Source organism: Macaca thibetana, chromosome 4 (assembly GCF_024542745.1).
Source record: "Macaca thibetana thibetana isolate TM-01 chromosome 4, ASM2454274v1, whole genome shotgun sequence".
Classification (NCBI taxonomy): Eukaryota; Metazoa; Chordata; class Mammalia; order Primates; family Cercopithecidae; genus Macaca; species Macaca thibetana.
Window position 1 is genome coordinate 42725152 of NC_065581.1, and position 15388 is coordinate 42740539.

At 41.0% G+C, this 15388-nt stretch overlaps 1 protein-coding gene across 11 annotated transcripts in view; it reads right to left on the minus strand.

The window, feature by feature from the left end:
- The window catches only part of USP49 (ubiquitin specific peptidase 49), a 103660-nt gene that overhangs the window by 39350 nt on the left and 48922 nt on the right, over positions 1-15388 (minus strand). The window lies entirely within an intron of this gene.

The window sequence follows — 15388 nt, forward strand, 5'->3', positions numbered from 1 at the left end:
AAAGATCTTCCCATTTTAAAAATTAATATGTTGGATGATATCAGTGATGTATTTTCTGATATGAAACCATCCTTGCAATATAATAATTTAAACAAACTATTTGGTCCTGATGTTTTGTTTTTTAATACAATGATACATTCAATTTGCTAGTACTGTATTTAGATGTTTCAAATCCATTTTCAGAAGATTAGCCTTTCATTTTCTTATATATACTGACTTTCCCTGTTTTGTATCAAGATTACACTAACCTCAAAACCTGAGATGGACAGCTTTCCCACTTTATCTCTTCTCTGAAACAGTTTAATTCTTCTATGGTTTATCTGTTCCAAGAAGGTCTGATAAAACTTACCTCTAAACCTGTCTCATCTAGGCATTTTGCAGGATTGTTTCAATGTTTAATATAGCTAAGTTCAGAGGAAGATCCAAAAATCCTCCCAGTGATCACAGGTCTCCAAGTCTTGGGAAATTATGCCTTGGTAACCTAGTGTCTACTTTAACCCCTAAAGAAATTCCATATAAGTTTATACTTTTGAAAATAAATAAGTAGTATGTTAATGATAGAAAGACAATGATGGAGCAAACAAAACAGATTTGCAAGCAATTCAAATTTAGGAAAGCAGGCCAGGCGTGGTGGCTCACACCTGTAATCTCAGTACTTTGGAAGGCTGAGCCGGTGGATCACCTGAGGTCAACCAGTTCAGGACCAGCCTCGCCAACATGGTGAAACCCCATCTGTACTAAAAATACAAAAATGAGCCAGGCGTGGTGGTATGTATCTGTAATCCCAGCTACTCAGGAGGCTGAAACAAGAGAATCACTTGAACCTGTGAGGTGGCAGTTGCAGTGAGCCAAGATTGCACCATTGCACTCCAGCCTGGGTAACAGAGCAAGACTCCGTCTCAAGAAAAAAAAAAAAAAAAGAATTTAGGAAAGCAACATGAAGCACCAGTGCTGACTGGCCAAGAGATTGTTATACACTGGTGCTACCTGTACAGGCTGATTGATAGGAACCTCCACACAAGATAACCTGCATTGTCACTATAAAAAGTAGAGCTGATCTCTACTAAAAAAAAAAACAAAAAAATTAGCCGGGCGTGGTGGCGGGCGTCTGTAGTCCCAGCTACTGGGGAGGCTGAGCCAGGAGAATGGCGTCAATCCGGGAGGCGGAGCTTGCAGTGAGCCGAGATCGCGTCACTGCACTTCAGCCGGGGGACAGAGCGAGACTCCGTCTCACAAAAAAAACAAAAAACAAAAAACCAAAAAAAAAAACGGAAAATCCAAGCTAACAAAAGGTAGGTAAAGTAAAAGTTTATGAAACGATATAAATTGGCTGGGCATAGTAGCTCATGCCAGTAATCCTAGCACTTTGGGAGGTCAAGGTGAGAGGACTGCTTGAGTCCAGAAGTTCAAGATCAGTCTGAGGAAGATGGTGAGACCATCTTTACAAAAATAAAAAATAAAAAAATTAGCTGGGCATGGTAATGTGTACCTGTAGTCCTAGCTACTCAGGAGGCTGAGGTGAGAGGAGCACTTGAGCCCAGGAGTTCCAGGCTGTTGTGAGTTATGATTACACCATTGCACTCCAGCCTGGGTGACAGAGTGACACTCTGTATCTAAAATAAATAAATACAATACAATACAAATTGAGTAAGAAAACAGTTAACAGACATAGGTAGAGTAAGCTGGAAGGGAGCTGAAAAAGCAGGGTTTTTTCTGGCTCATAGAGAACACCAGGTCTTTCTTCACAAAGCAGTACCCAAAGGCTCTGAAATAGGACACACTGACTACATAAACAGAACTAAAAATAAAAAACACATGATCATCTCAATAGATGCAGAAAAGACTTTTGATAAAATTCAACATCACTTCATGTTGAAAATCCTCAACAAACTAGGCATTGAAAGAACATATCTCAAAATAATTAACAGCCACCTATGACAAACCCATAGCCAGCATCATACGGTATGGGTAAAAGTTAGAAGCATTCCACCTGAGAACTGGAACAAGACAAGAATGCTCACTCTCACTACTCCTACTCCGCAGAGTACTGGAATTCCTCACCAGAGCAATCAGGCAAGAAAAAGAAATAAAAGCATCCAAATAGGAAGAGAAGAAGTCAAACTATATTTGCAGATGATATAACGTTATAACTTGATCTTGGACAAGGTAGCATAAGAAAAAATATATCGGGGCCGGGCGCGGTGGCTCAAGCCTGTAATCCCAGCACTTTGGGAGGCCGAGGCGGGTGGATCACGAGGTCAGGAGATCGAGACCATCCTGGCTAACATGGTGAAACCCCGTCTCTACTAAAAATACAAAAAACTAGCCGGGCGTGGTGGCGGGCGCCTGTAGTCCCAGCTACTCGGAGGCTGAGGCGGGAGAATGGCGTGAACCCGGGAGGTAGAGCTTGCAGTGAGCCGAGATCGCGCCACTGCACTCCAGCCTGGGCGACAGAGCGAGACTCCGTCTCAAAAAAAAAAAAAAAAAAGAAAAAAATATATCGATAAATAAAAATACAAAATACAAAATAATTTTATACCTAGAAAACCCCATCATATCTGGCCAAAAGTTCCTAGATCTTATAAACAACTTCAGCAAAATTTCGGGGTGCAAAATCAATGTACAAAAATCAGTAGCATTTCTATACTGAGTATCAAACTGAGTGCCAAATGAAGAGCATAATCTCATTCACAACAGACACACACACGTACACACACACACACACAGAAACAAAATACCTAGGAATACAGCTAATCAGGGAGGTGAAAGATCTCTACAGCAAGAATTATAACACTGCTCAAAGAAATCAGAGATGACACAAATGGAAAAATATTTTATGCTCATGGATAAGAAGAATCAATATTGTTAAAATGGCCATACTGCCCAAAGCAATCTACAGATTCAGTGCTATCCCTATCAAACTACCAATGACATTCTTCTAATTAGAAAAAAAACTATTCTAAAATTCATATGGAACCAAAAAAGAGCCTGAATAGCCAAGGTAATCATAAGCAAAAGAACAAAGCTGGAGGCATCAATTTTACCCAACTTCAAACTATACTTTAAGGCCACAGTCACCAAAAAAGCATGGTACTGATATAAAAACAGACACACAGTCCAATGGAACAGAATAAAGAGCCCAGAAATAAAACTGCACACCTACAACCATCCGATACTCAACAAAGTTGACAAAAGCAATGGGGAAAGGACTCCCTATTCAATAAATGGTGCTGGGATAACTGGCTAGCCATATGCAGAAGATTGAAGCTGGACTCCTTCCTTACACCATCTACAAAAATCAACTCAACATGGGTTAAAGACTTAAAAGTAAAACCTAAAACTATAAAAGCTCTAGAAAACCTAGGAAATGCCATTCTGGACACTGGCCCTGGCAAAGATTTCATGACAAAGACACCAAAAGCAATTGCAACAAAAGCAAAAATTGACAAATGGCACCTAATTAAAGAGCATAGCAAAGAACAACAACAATGACAAAACCTATCAGCAGAGTAAATAGACAACCCACAGAATGGGAGAAAATATTTGCAAGCTATGCATCTGACAAAGGTCTAATATCCAGAAGCTATAAGGAACTTAAAATAACAAGCAAAAAAACAAACAGCTCTATCAGAAAGTAGGCAAAGGACACGAACATACATTTTTCAAAAGAAGACATACTGCGGCTAAGAAGCATATAAAAAAATGCTCAGCATCACTAATCATTAGAGCAATGCAAATAACCACAATGAGATACTATCTCATAGCAGTTAGAAAGCTATTATTTAAAAGTCAAAAACATCACAGATGATGGCAAAGATGTGGAGAAAAGGGACTACTTATACAATACTGGTGGGAATGTAAATTAGTTCAGCCACTGTGGAAAGCACTTTGGTGATTTCTCAAAGAACTTAAAACAGAACTACTATTTAACCCAGCAATCCCATTATTGGGTATGTACCCAAAGGAATATAAATCACTCTACCATAAAGACACATGCATGCATATGTTCACTGCAGCAGTAATCACAATAGCAAAGACAGAACCAACCTAAATGCCCATCAATGGCAAACTGGATAATTCCACTGCCTGCAACATCTTGGCTAACCAGAAGTCCTGTGTCTATCCACATGACAGTTTCGCTGCTAGCATAACCAGCATTTGAGAGAGCCAGCCCGCTAAACATATCTGCAACCAAGGACTCTCACAGAGTGTACTTCACTCCCTTGTTACCTCCACCACAGCAGGTGCTGTTATCCATGGCTAGGAGACCTGAAGATGAATCATATCACAGGACTCTTTGCAGATATTCCCCAGCACCAGCCCAGGGCCTGGTAGCTCCACTGGGTAGCTAGACCCAAAAGAGCAATAATAATCACTGCAGTCCAGCTCTCAGGAAGCCCTATCCCCAGGGTAAGGGGGCAGAGCACCGCATCAAGGGATCATTCTGTGGTATAAATAAATCTGAACAGCAGGCTTTGAGTTCCAGATTTTTCCACTGAAATAGTCTACCCAGATGAGAAGGAATCAGAAAAGTAATTCTGCTAATAAAACAAAACAAGGTTCTATAACACCCTTAAAAGACCACACTAGCTCCCCAACAATGGATCTAAACCACTGCAGAATATATATTCTTTTATCAGCACATGGAACATTCTCCAAGATAGACCATATGATAAGTCACAAAACAAGTCTAAATAAATTTAGGAAAATCAGAGTATATCATGTATCCTCTCAGACCACAGTGGAATAAAACTGGAAATTAACTCCAAAAGGAACCCTCAAAACTATGGACATTAAATAATCTGTTCTTGAACAATCTTTGGGTCAACAATGAAATCAAGATGGAAATTTTAAAAATTCTTGGAACTAAATGATAATAGTGACACAAATGATTAAACCCCTGGGACATAGCAAAAGCGGTGCTAAGAGAAAAGTTCATAGCATTTAATGTCTACATCAAAAAGTCCAAAAGAGGCCCGGTGCGGTGGTTTATGCCTATACTCCTAGCTCTTTGGAAGGCTGAGACCGGTGGATTACTTGAGCTAAGGAGTTTGAGACCAGCCTGGGCAACATGGCAAACCTTGTCTCTACAAAAAATACAAAAATTAGTTCGGTGTGGTGGCATATGCCTGTAGTCCCAGCTACTTTGGAGGCTGAGGTGGGAAGACAGCTTGAGCCCAGGAGGCGGAGGTTGCAATGAGCCAAGATTGTGACACTGCACTCCAGTCTGGGCAATAGGGCCAGGCCTTGTCTCAAAAAGTCTGAAAGAGCATAAATAGACAATCTAAGGTCACACCTCAAGGAACTAGAGAAATAACAAACCAAAGCCAAACACAGCAGAAGAAAAGAGTAACAAAGATCAGAACAGACCCAAAATAAATTGAAACCAAAAAAAATACAAAAGATAAATGCAACAAAAATGCCTATCAAACAACGAGTGGATAAAGAAAATGTGGAATATATGTACCATGGAATACTACTTAGTCATAAAAAGGAATGAAATAATGGCATTTGCAGCAACCTGGATGGAGGTGGAGACCATTACTCTAAGTGAAGTAACTCAGGAATGGAAAACCAAACATTGTGTGGTTTTCAGCTATGAGGATGCAAAGGCATATGAATGATATAATGGATTTAGGGGACTTGGTGGGTAAGGTGAGAGGGGGTAAGGGATAAACGAATACACAGTAGGTACCAGTGTACACTGCTCAGGTGATGGGTGCACCAAAATCTCAGAAATTGCCACTAAAGAACTTATCCATGTAACCAAAAATCATCTGTTCCCCAAAAACTATTGAAATAAAATAAAATAAAAAAGAACTCTGCAATACCTTCTGCAGTTTGTCTCAGCAAATACCATAATATAAATATCAGTATAATGAATTGATTATTAACATTAAAAAAATAAGAAGTGCTGGCCGGGCGCGGTGGCTCAAGCCTGTAATCCCAGCACTTTGGGAGGCCGAGATGGGCGGATCACGAGGTCAGGAGATTGAGACCATCCTGGCTAACACGGTGAAACCCTGTCTCTACTAAAAACACAAAAAATGAGCCGGGCGTGGCGGCGGGCGCCTGTAGTCCCAGCTACTCGGGAGGCTGAGGCAAGAGAATGGCGTGAACCTGGGAGGCGGAGCTTGCAGTGAGCCGAGATCGCGCCACTGCACTCCAGCCTGGGCCACAGAGCGAGACTCCGTCTCAAAAAAAAAAAAAAAAAAAAAGAAGTGCTATAATAGAGATTTTGGAAGAACACAGTAATGGTATCTTATGAGACCTTGGGTCAGTAAAGTTTTCTTAGAGAAGCTGGCACATAAAAGGAGTTTTGAAGAACCAACAGTAGTGGCTGACTACACGGAAACGGGAAAGAGAGGAGGAAGTGAGCAGCTGGATGAATCTCAAGGTTCTTTCTTTTATAATTTACAGGGTTGGGCTTGATTTAATCTGGTCTTTTTCTAAACTTGCTTTTTTAAAGACATGTGTAAACTATTGTTATTTTTGTTCTTTTCATTTTATAACACTGTGGATGGATTTACAATATAATTTGTCAAAGTCTTAGCCCAACCTCCTATTTTTCTTCAGTTAATTGAAATAGTGGGTTCTGAATTTGTAATGTCTAATTTTTAAAAAACATTTTTAATTAAATAAAATTCTGCTACTATGAAGTCTGGAAAAAAATTAAATATTGGCTTGGCAAAGTGGTGCATACCTGTAGTCCTAGCTATGCAGGACGACTGTTTGAGCCAAGGAGGTCGAGGTTGGAGTGAGCTATGATTTTGCCACTGCGCTTCAGCCTGGGTGACAGAGCAAGACCTTGTAGACCTTGTTTCAAAAAAAAAAAAAAAAAACCCCAACCAAAAGTTTTTCACTATCTGGCCCCTGTCATCTTCTCCAACTATTTCTGAGTATTTCCCATAGGCCCCATAGGCTCTTTGCAATGTAGACAAACTAAATTACTCATTGTCTGTCCCCCAAACTAACCACACTCTTGCCTTCTCACCTTTGTTCATACTAACTCCCTAACCCAGAAGGGTCTCTGGTACTTCCCTTCTGCTCATCCATTTGTTCAGTAAATAATTTGGATATCTATTGGGCATTCTGTGGGCCCTAGAAATATTATAGTTTAAAAAAAAAGACACAGTTCCTGCCTTCAAGAAGCTTACCATTCAGAGAAGCTTATTCTTTCTTCGATTCTAGGTTGAAGGCCCATCTACTTATGAAGTCCTACTCCGAGCTCTTATTGCATTTATAGGTTGTTCACATACCAGTGCTAATCATAATCCCTAAAAACACAATCTCAAATGCCATAATCCTGAAAGATCAAAATCTCTAACGTCTAAAAATCCCTAACATCTAAAATCCTGAAAATCACAATCCTGGAAGATTAAAATTCAGCACGTTGAAATCCTGAAAGCTGAATTCTGGGGAAGTTCATTTTTTATTGTAAGCAGGGTAGCTGCAGCATGTTACTTGTATCATAGTAGGTGGGACTATTCCCATCCTGTTTTTACTTGCATTTGGCAGAAAATTCAGATGAGTAGATTAGTCACATAACACAACAACGAACACTTCCGTTTAAAAATGCATCATTTGGCTAGGGGCAGTGGCTTATGCCTGAAATTCCAGCACTTCAGGAGGTCAAGGAGGGTGGATTGCCTGAGGTCAAGAGTTCAAGACCAGCCTGGCCAACATGGCAAAACCCTGCCTCTACCAAAAATACAAAAATTAGCCACGTGTGGTGGTGCCCACCTGTAATCCCAGCTACTCAGGAGGCTGAGGCAGGAAAACCACTTGAACGTGGGAGGCAGAGGTTGTAGTGAGCTGAGATCGTGCCACTGCACTCCAGCCTGGGTGACAGAGCAAGACCGTGTCTCTAATAAGAAAATAAAAATAAAAATGCATCACTCGTCCACACTGGCATTCCTTCCAGCTGATAAAATTCCAGGAGCTTTTAATGAATTAAAGCCACATTTGCCCAAAAGAACTAGCAAAATTACTGACTGGTTCAAAAATAATTATGTGCATGGTAGGATAAGAAAACATATACTTAGCTGGGTGTGGTGGCTCACACCTGTAGTCCCAGCTACTTGGGAGGCTGAGGCAGGAGAATCACTTGAACCCAGGAGGTGGAGGTTGCAGTGAGCTGAAATCACGCCACTGCACTCCAGCCTGGGTGACAGAGTGAGACTGTCTCAAAAAACAAAACAAAACAAAACACATACACAATGGTGTTGCTGTTCAATCACCAGTATTATTTGTGCCAAATCTGTGGTCTGTATATGATTTCACGTGGAATGGATTTCTGTGTACCTAAAACAACATAGAAGTATGGCACAAAAGATGGGCAAATTTAATAGGAAATGCTCATGTCTGTGTATATCATGTTGGTGTATGTCAAATGTGAATGTATTCTATAAGGAGAGCCATGCCCTAAAAGAAAAAAAACCTATTTTTCATTTCAATCACAGCTATTCATTGTGAGGTAAGACTTCAAAATATAGTTAAATTACTGCGAAAGTCAGCCAGGTCTTATGGACAACCTCTGTGCAACTAACTGCCCAGAATTTATTCCTGTAATACATTTTTCAGAAGTTAAATTTTATTTCCAGTTTTTGGGTTTTTCCTCAAGTTTTTTATTCCACTATTTAGTCAGCTTATTTATTTATTCACATAAATACTATATGTATGAATACTATATATTATATATAAATACTATATATATGAATATGTTATATATATATGATGGAGTCTCGCTGTGTTGCCCAGGCCACAGTGCAGTGGCTATTCACAGACATAAGCATAGTGTATTACAGCCTCAAACTCCTGGGTTCAACTGATCCTTCTGCCTCTGTCTCAACCAGCTCGAACTACAGGTTATGTGCCACTGCACCCAGCCATCTTGGCTCACGGCAACCTCCACCTCCTGGGTTCAAGTGATTCTCCTGCCTCAGCCTCCCGAGTAGCTGGGACTACAGGTGTGGGCCACCACGCCTGGCTAAGTATATGTCTTCTTATCCTACCATGCACATAATTACTTTTGAACTAGTCAGTAACTTTGCTAGCAATTCACTGTGCTATATATTTCAGCTTTGCATCATTTCCAGTACTAAAAGTATAAATTATATACTTTTACAGAGTTACAATTTGTTTTATGTATTTTGTAAATACGACTCCAAAAAAGTGCATTATCATGTTGGCTTTCTGTGTAGGCATTGTGCATGTCAGAAAAAAAAGGTCGAAACTTCCTCAATAAATAAAGAGATGTCTTTTCTGTGTATCTGCATTTGTGGAACATAGAATTTTTCAGCTGGGTGCAATGGCATGTGCCTGTAGTCTCAGCCGCTTGGGATGCTGAGCTGGGAGGTTCGTTTGAGCCCAGGAGTTCAGGTCCAATCTGGGTAACAAAGCAAAACAAGATCTTTAAAATAAATAGGCTGAGTGCTGTGGCTCACACCTGCAATCCTAGCAGTCTGGGAGGCCAAGGCAGGCGGAGTACCTGAGCTCAGGAGTTCAAGACAAGCCTGGGCAACATGACAAAACCCTGTCTCTAATAAAAATACAAAAAATCAGCCGGGTGTGGTAGCTTATGCCTGTAATCCCAGCACTTTGGGAAGCCGAGGCGGGCGGATCACCTGAGGTCAGGAGTACAAGATCCGCCTGACAAACATAGTGAAACCTGGTCTCTACTAAAAACACAAAAATTAGCCATGCCTGGTGGCGGGTGCCTGTAATCCCAGTTATTTGGGAGGCTGAGGCAGGAGAATCGCTTGAACCTGGGAGGCGGAGGTGGCAGTGAGCCAAAGTTGCACCATTGCCCTCCAGCCTGGGCAACAAGAGCGAAAATCCATCTCAAAAAATAAATAAACAAATACAATCAGCCAGGCATGGTGGTGTGCGCCTGTAGTCCCAACTTCTTAGGAGGCTGAAGCACAAGAATCGCTTGAACTTGGGAGGCGGAGGTTGCGGTGAGCCGAGATTGTGCCACTGCACTCCAGCCTGGGCGACAGAGTGAGACTCTGTCTCAAAATAAATAAATAAATAAATAAATAGTGAGACTCTGTCTCAAAATAAATAAATAAATAAACAAACAGACAATTTTCTAAATGATTGTTTAAAAATTTGTTTTTCTCTTTAGGCAACTGCATATGTTGCAGGGTTTTTTGTTTGTTTGTTTCTTTTGTTTTTTTCTTGAGACGGAGTCTCATACTGTCGCCCAGGCTGGAGTGAGGGGCACCATCTCTGCTCACTGCAACCTCTGCCTCCCAGGTTCAAGCGATTCTCTTCAGTCTCCCAAGTAGCTGGGATTACGGGCACCCACCACCATGCTCAGCTAATTTTTTGTATTTTTAGTAGAGATGGGGTTTCATTCTGTTGGCCAGGCTGGTCTCAAACTTCTAACCTCATGATCCACCTGTCCTGGCCTCCCAAAATGCTGGGATTACAGGTGTGAGCCACTGTGCCCGGCCAATGATGGTTTTGATCAATTTCATCAAAAGACTTACGTTATCCATCATGGTATTCCAGAAGACCACAGTTATAAAGCTGGGTACACACAATTACCAACTACAGTGATATATATTTATACATTTCATTTTTTGACTTATTTCTTTATGAATATGGTTCATCTGCTCATAACTGCTATATCTGTATAACTACTATTAATATACTTGAGTGAGTTTATGCTTGTAAAAATATATTATTACCTATTTTATTGTATAAAGTAACTTATGAAGATTTCTGGGTTTTTTTTTGTTTTTTGTTTTGTTTTGTTTTGTTTTTTGAGATGGAGTCTCGCTCTGTCACCCAAGCTGGAGTGCAATGGCACAACTTGGCTCACCACAACCCCTGCCTCCCAGTTTCAAGCGATTCTCCTGCCTCAGCCTCCTGAGTAGCTGGGATTACAGGCACATGCCACCAAGCCCAGCTTTGTATTTTTTAGTAGAGATGGGGTTTCACCAAGTTGGTCAGACTGGTCTTGAACTCCTGACCTCAAGTGATCCACCTGCCTCGGCCTCCCAAAGTGCTGGGATTAGAGGTGTGAGTCATTGTGCTCAGCCTTTCTGTTATGTTTTTATATGTTTCTCAAATAAATTCCCTTTAAAAATGTAAACAGGCACGGTGGCTCACGCATGTACTCCCAGGACTCTGGGAGGCCAAGGCAGGCAGATCACCTAAGGTTGCAGTTCGAGATCAGCCTGACCAACATGGAGAAACACTGTCTCTACTAAAAATATATACTTAGCCAGGGGTGGTGGCGCATGCCTGTAATCCCAGCTACTCGGGAGGCTGAGGCAGGAGAATCGCTTGAACCCAGGAGGCGGAGGTTGTAGTGAGCCGAGATCGCGCCATTGAACTCCAGCCTGGGCAATAAGAGCAAAACTCCATCTCAAAAAAAAAAAAAAAAAAAAAAAAAGGTAAATAAGCTGGACATGGTGGTGTGTGCCTGTAGTCCCAGTTACTTGGGAGGCAGAGTCAGGAGGCTCATTTGAGCCCAGGAGTTCGAGGGTGTAGTGCATTATGATCACACCTGTGAATAGCCACTGCATTCCAGCCTTGGCAACATAGTGAGACCCTGTCTCTAAAAAGAAAAAGTAAATGTCTTTTAAATAATTTAAAATAATTTTTTTCCCAGAACTACATTTTCAGGATTTTCATCTTTCAAGATTACAATTTTGGGGATTTTACACTTTAGGGGATTTTGATCTTTCGAGATTTTAACATGCAGGATTGTTTCTTTTGGGATTATGGCACAAACCCCTCACTTACTATAGTCTACCAAATATTGATAGTTTTAATTTATAAATCCTGTCTTCCCAGCCAAAAAGGAAGTTATTTCAGGGCAGCTACCATTTCCTCATATCTCCAATGCTAAATAAAATGCTTTAAAAATAAAAATCATGGCCAGGCATGGTGGCTCACACCTGTAATCTCAGCAATTTGGGAGGCCAAGGCAGGTGTATCGCTTGAGGTCAGGAGTTCGAGAGCAGCTTGGCCAACATGGTGAAACCCCATCTTTACTAAAAATATAAAAACTAGCCAGGCATGGTGGTGCGCACCTGTAATCCCAGCTACTTGGGAGGTTGAGGCAGGAGAAGCACTTGAACCTGGGAGGTGGAGGTTGCAGTGAGCCAAGATCATGCCACTGCACGCCAGCCTGGGTGACAGAGTGAGACTCTGTCTGAAAAAATCATAAAAATAAAAATAAAATAAAAATCATTAGAGAAGTAATATCAACAAGATGGTAGATTAGGAAGCAACAGATCCTTCCCCAACAAAGACACAGAGAAGTCAGGTACTGTGCATTTTTCACTATATTTCCAGAGCCAACAGTATGCCAAATAGATATTCAGATTATTTACTGAACAAATGAATGAGTGAGAGGCAGTGTGGAGACTCTTCCTAGATAGGAACAATATGAGCAAAGTCAAGAGAGCAAGAGTGTGTTTAGTGTGTTAACAACAATATATGGACCAGAATACCTTTGTGTGAGAGCTCTGAAGAAAAGCTGAGAAGCTACAGCACCAGGCCACTGTAAAACCAAAAGGAGATTACAGCAAAAGGGATAGGAAATTTCACAGTGTTTGGCATGTCCTTTCGTGTCCTTTTTCTTATGTGGCATAGTACAGAGAAAGTTGGAGGAAACCCCCCTATACTGGGTCTACTCCTTCTGGAAACAAAAGAGTTGACTGTGTGTCCAACATTCTGGCTTGTCTGGGGATTCCTGAGAGACTGGTTTCTATCTCACATGACTCAGAATCATGTCATGTGAGATATGAGTGGTGAGCACTCATGGACAGGTTCCAGAGTACAGAAGACACTGAAAACAGAGGAGAGCAGGATGTTAGCACTGAAGTTCCATAGGCAGACATCAGGGGGAGCAAGAGGTCAGAAAAAGGTTGAGCGATCCTAGAACCAACAGCCAGGATAATTGGTAAAGGTCTTCCTCTGCAAAGTCACTATACAAAGACTGGAGAGATGGTTGGTTTAGGTTCTTAAAGCCCAGCAAGAGATTATAAGGCATACAAATAAACAGGGCAATATGGCTGAATTAAAGCAATAAAATATAACTCCAGAAACAGGCCCTAAAGAAATGCAGATCTGTGAGCTGCATGACAAAGAATTTAAAATAACTGTTATAGATGCTCAATGAGCTAGAACACAGATACAAAACTAAATGAAATGAAGGAAACAATGCATGAATAAAAAGAGAAACAATGAAAAAGATCCAAACAGAAATTTGGGACCTTAAAAAATTCAATAACTGAACGGAAAAATTCATTAGAGAGGTTCAACAGCAGGTTTAATCAGGCAAAAGAAAGTAGAGTCAGCCAGGTGTGGTGGCTCACATCTGTAATCCAGCACTTTAGGAGGCCGAGGCAGGTGGATCACAAGGTCAAGAGACTGAGACCATCCTGGCCAACATGGTGAAACCCCGTTTCTACTAAAAATACAAAAATTAGCTGGGCATGGTGGTGAGCATCTGTAGTCCCAGCTACTCAGGAGGCTGAGGCAGGAGGATCACTTGAACCCAGGAGGCAGAGGTTGCAGTGAGCCAAGATCGTGCTACTGCACTCCATGCACTCCAGCCTGGTGACAGAGCAAGACTCTGTCAAAAAAAAAAAAAAGGTAGAATCACAGGAGCAAAAAGGAAACAGATTGGCAAAGAGTACATAAAGAACTTATAGGGCACTATCAGGACAACACATTCTGAAATGCACATTATGAAAACTCAGAAGGAGAAGAGGGAGAGACAAAGTGGCAGAGAGCTTATTTGAAGAAGTAACAGCTGCAAGCTTCCCAAATCTAAGAAGATAAATGGATATGCACACTAAAGAACCAAAAAGGACTTCAACAAGGATAAATCCAGAGAGGATCACAAAGATACATTATAATTAAATTATCTAAAGTCAAAGGCAGAGAACATATTCAAAGCAGCAAAAGAAAAGCGATTCATCACATACAAGGGAGTTTCCAAAGATAATCACCAGATTTCTCAGCAGAAACTTGAAAGAAGTAGTTTTCTGTATGCGAATGAAGTTTTTAACAATTTAAAACAGAATGCTGTAACTTTAAAGATGGTTTATGTAATTACAACAGTAAACACAAAGTATCTATAGAATATATATAATAGGAAATGAGAAGAGAATCAACATATATTGCTACAAAAAAATCAACAAAACACAAAAAAGGCAGTAAAAAATAAAAGGACAAAAAAGCTACAAAATATACCAAAAACAATTAACAAAATGGCAATAGTAAGTCCTTCCCTCCCTATTGGTAGTTTATGTTTTGTTTAAGATAGGCTCACATGCTGTTGCCCAGGTTACAGTGCAGTGGCACTATCATGGTTCAGTGCAGCCTTGACCTCCCGGGCTCAAGCAATCCTGCCTCAGCCTCCTGGGTAGCTGGGACTACAGGTGCATGCCACAACATCTGGCTAATTAAAAAAATACATTTTTGGCCGGGCGCGGTGGCTCAAGCCTGTAATCCCAGCACTTTGGGAGGCCGAGACCGGCGGATCACGAGGTCAGGAGATCGAGACCATCCTGGCTAACCCAGTGAAACCCCGTCTCTACTAAAAAATACAAAAAACTAGCTGGGCGAGGCGGCGAGCGCCTGTAGTCCCAGCTACTCGGGAGGCTGAGGCAGGAGAATGGCGTGAACCCGGGAGGTGGAGCTTGCAGTGAGCTGAGATCCGGCCACTGCACTCTAGCCTGGGCGACAGACCGAGACTCCGCCTCAAAAAAAAAAAAAAAAAAAAAAAAAAAAAAATTTTTTCTGTAGAAATGGGGTCTTCTCTATGTTGCCGAGGCTCGTCTCTAACTCCTGGCCTCAAGCGATCTTCTTGTTTTGGCCTCCCAAAGTGTTGGAATTACAGGCATGAGCCACCATGCTGGGCCAGTAATTAACTTTAAATGTAAAGTCATATATTGACTGGAGTTTAAAAAGGATCCAACTATATGCTGTCTACAAGAGACTCACTTTAGATCTAAGGACACACAGATTGAAAGGAAAAGTTTGGAAAAAGATACTCCATGCAAATGGTAACCAGAAGAGAGCAGGAGTGGCTATATTAATGTCAGACAAAATCGATTTTAAGTAAACAACTCTCACAAAAGATAAAAAGCGACATTATATAATGATAAAAGGGTAACCTAGGAAGATATAACAATAATAAATATCTATGCACCAAACACCAGAGCTCCTAAATATATGAAATAAAAACTTAGACAGAATTGAAAGGTAAAAGAGCAACACAGTTATACTAGAGAATTTCAAAACTCCACTTTAAATAATGGACAGAACAACCAGACAGAAGGTCAACATGGAAAGAGAGGACCTGAACAACATTATACACCAACTGGACCTAATAGACATACATAAAGAACTCTAC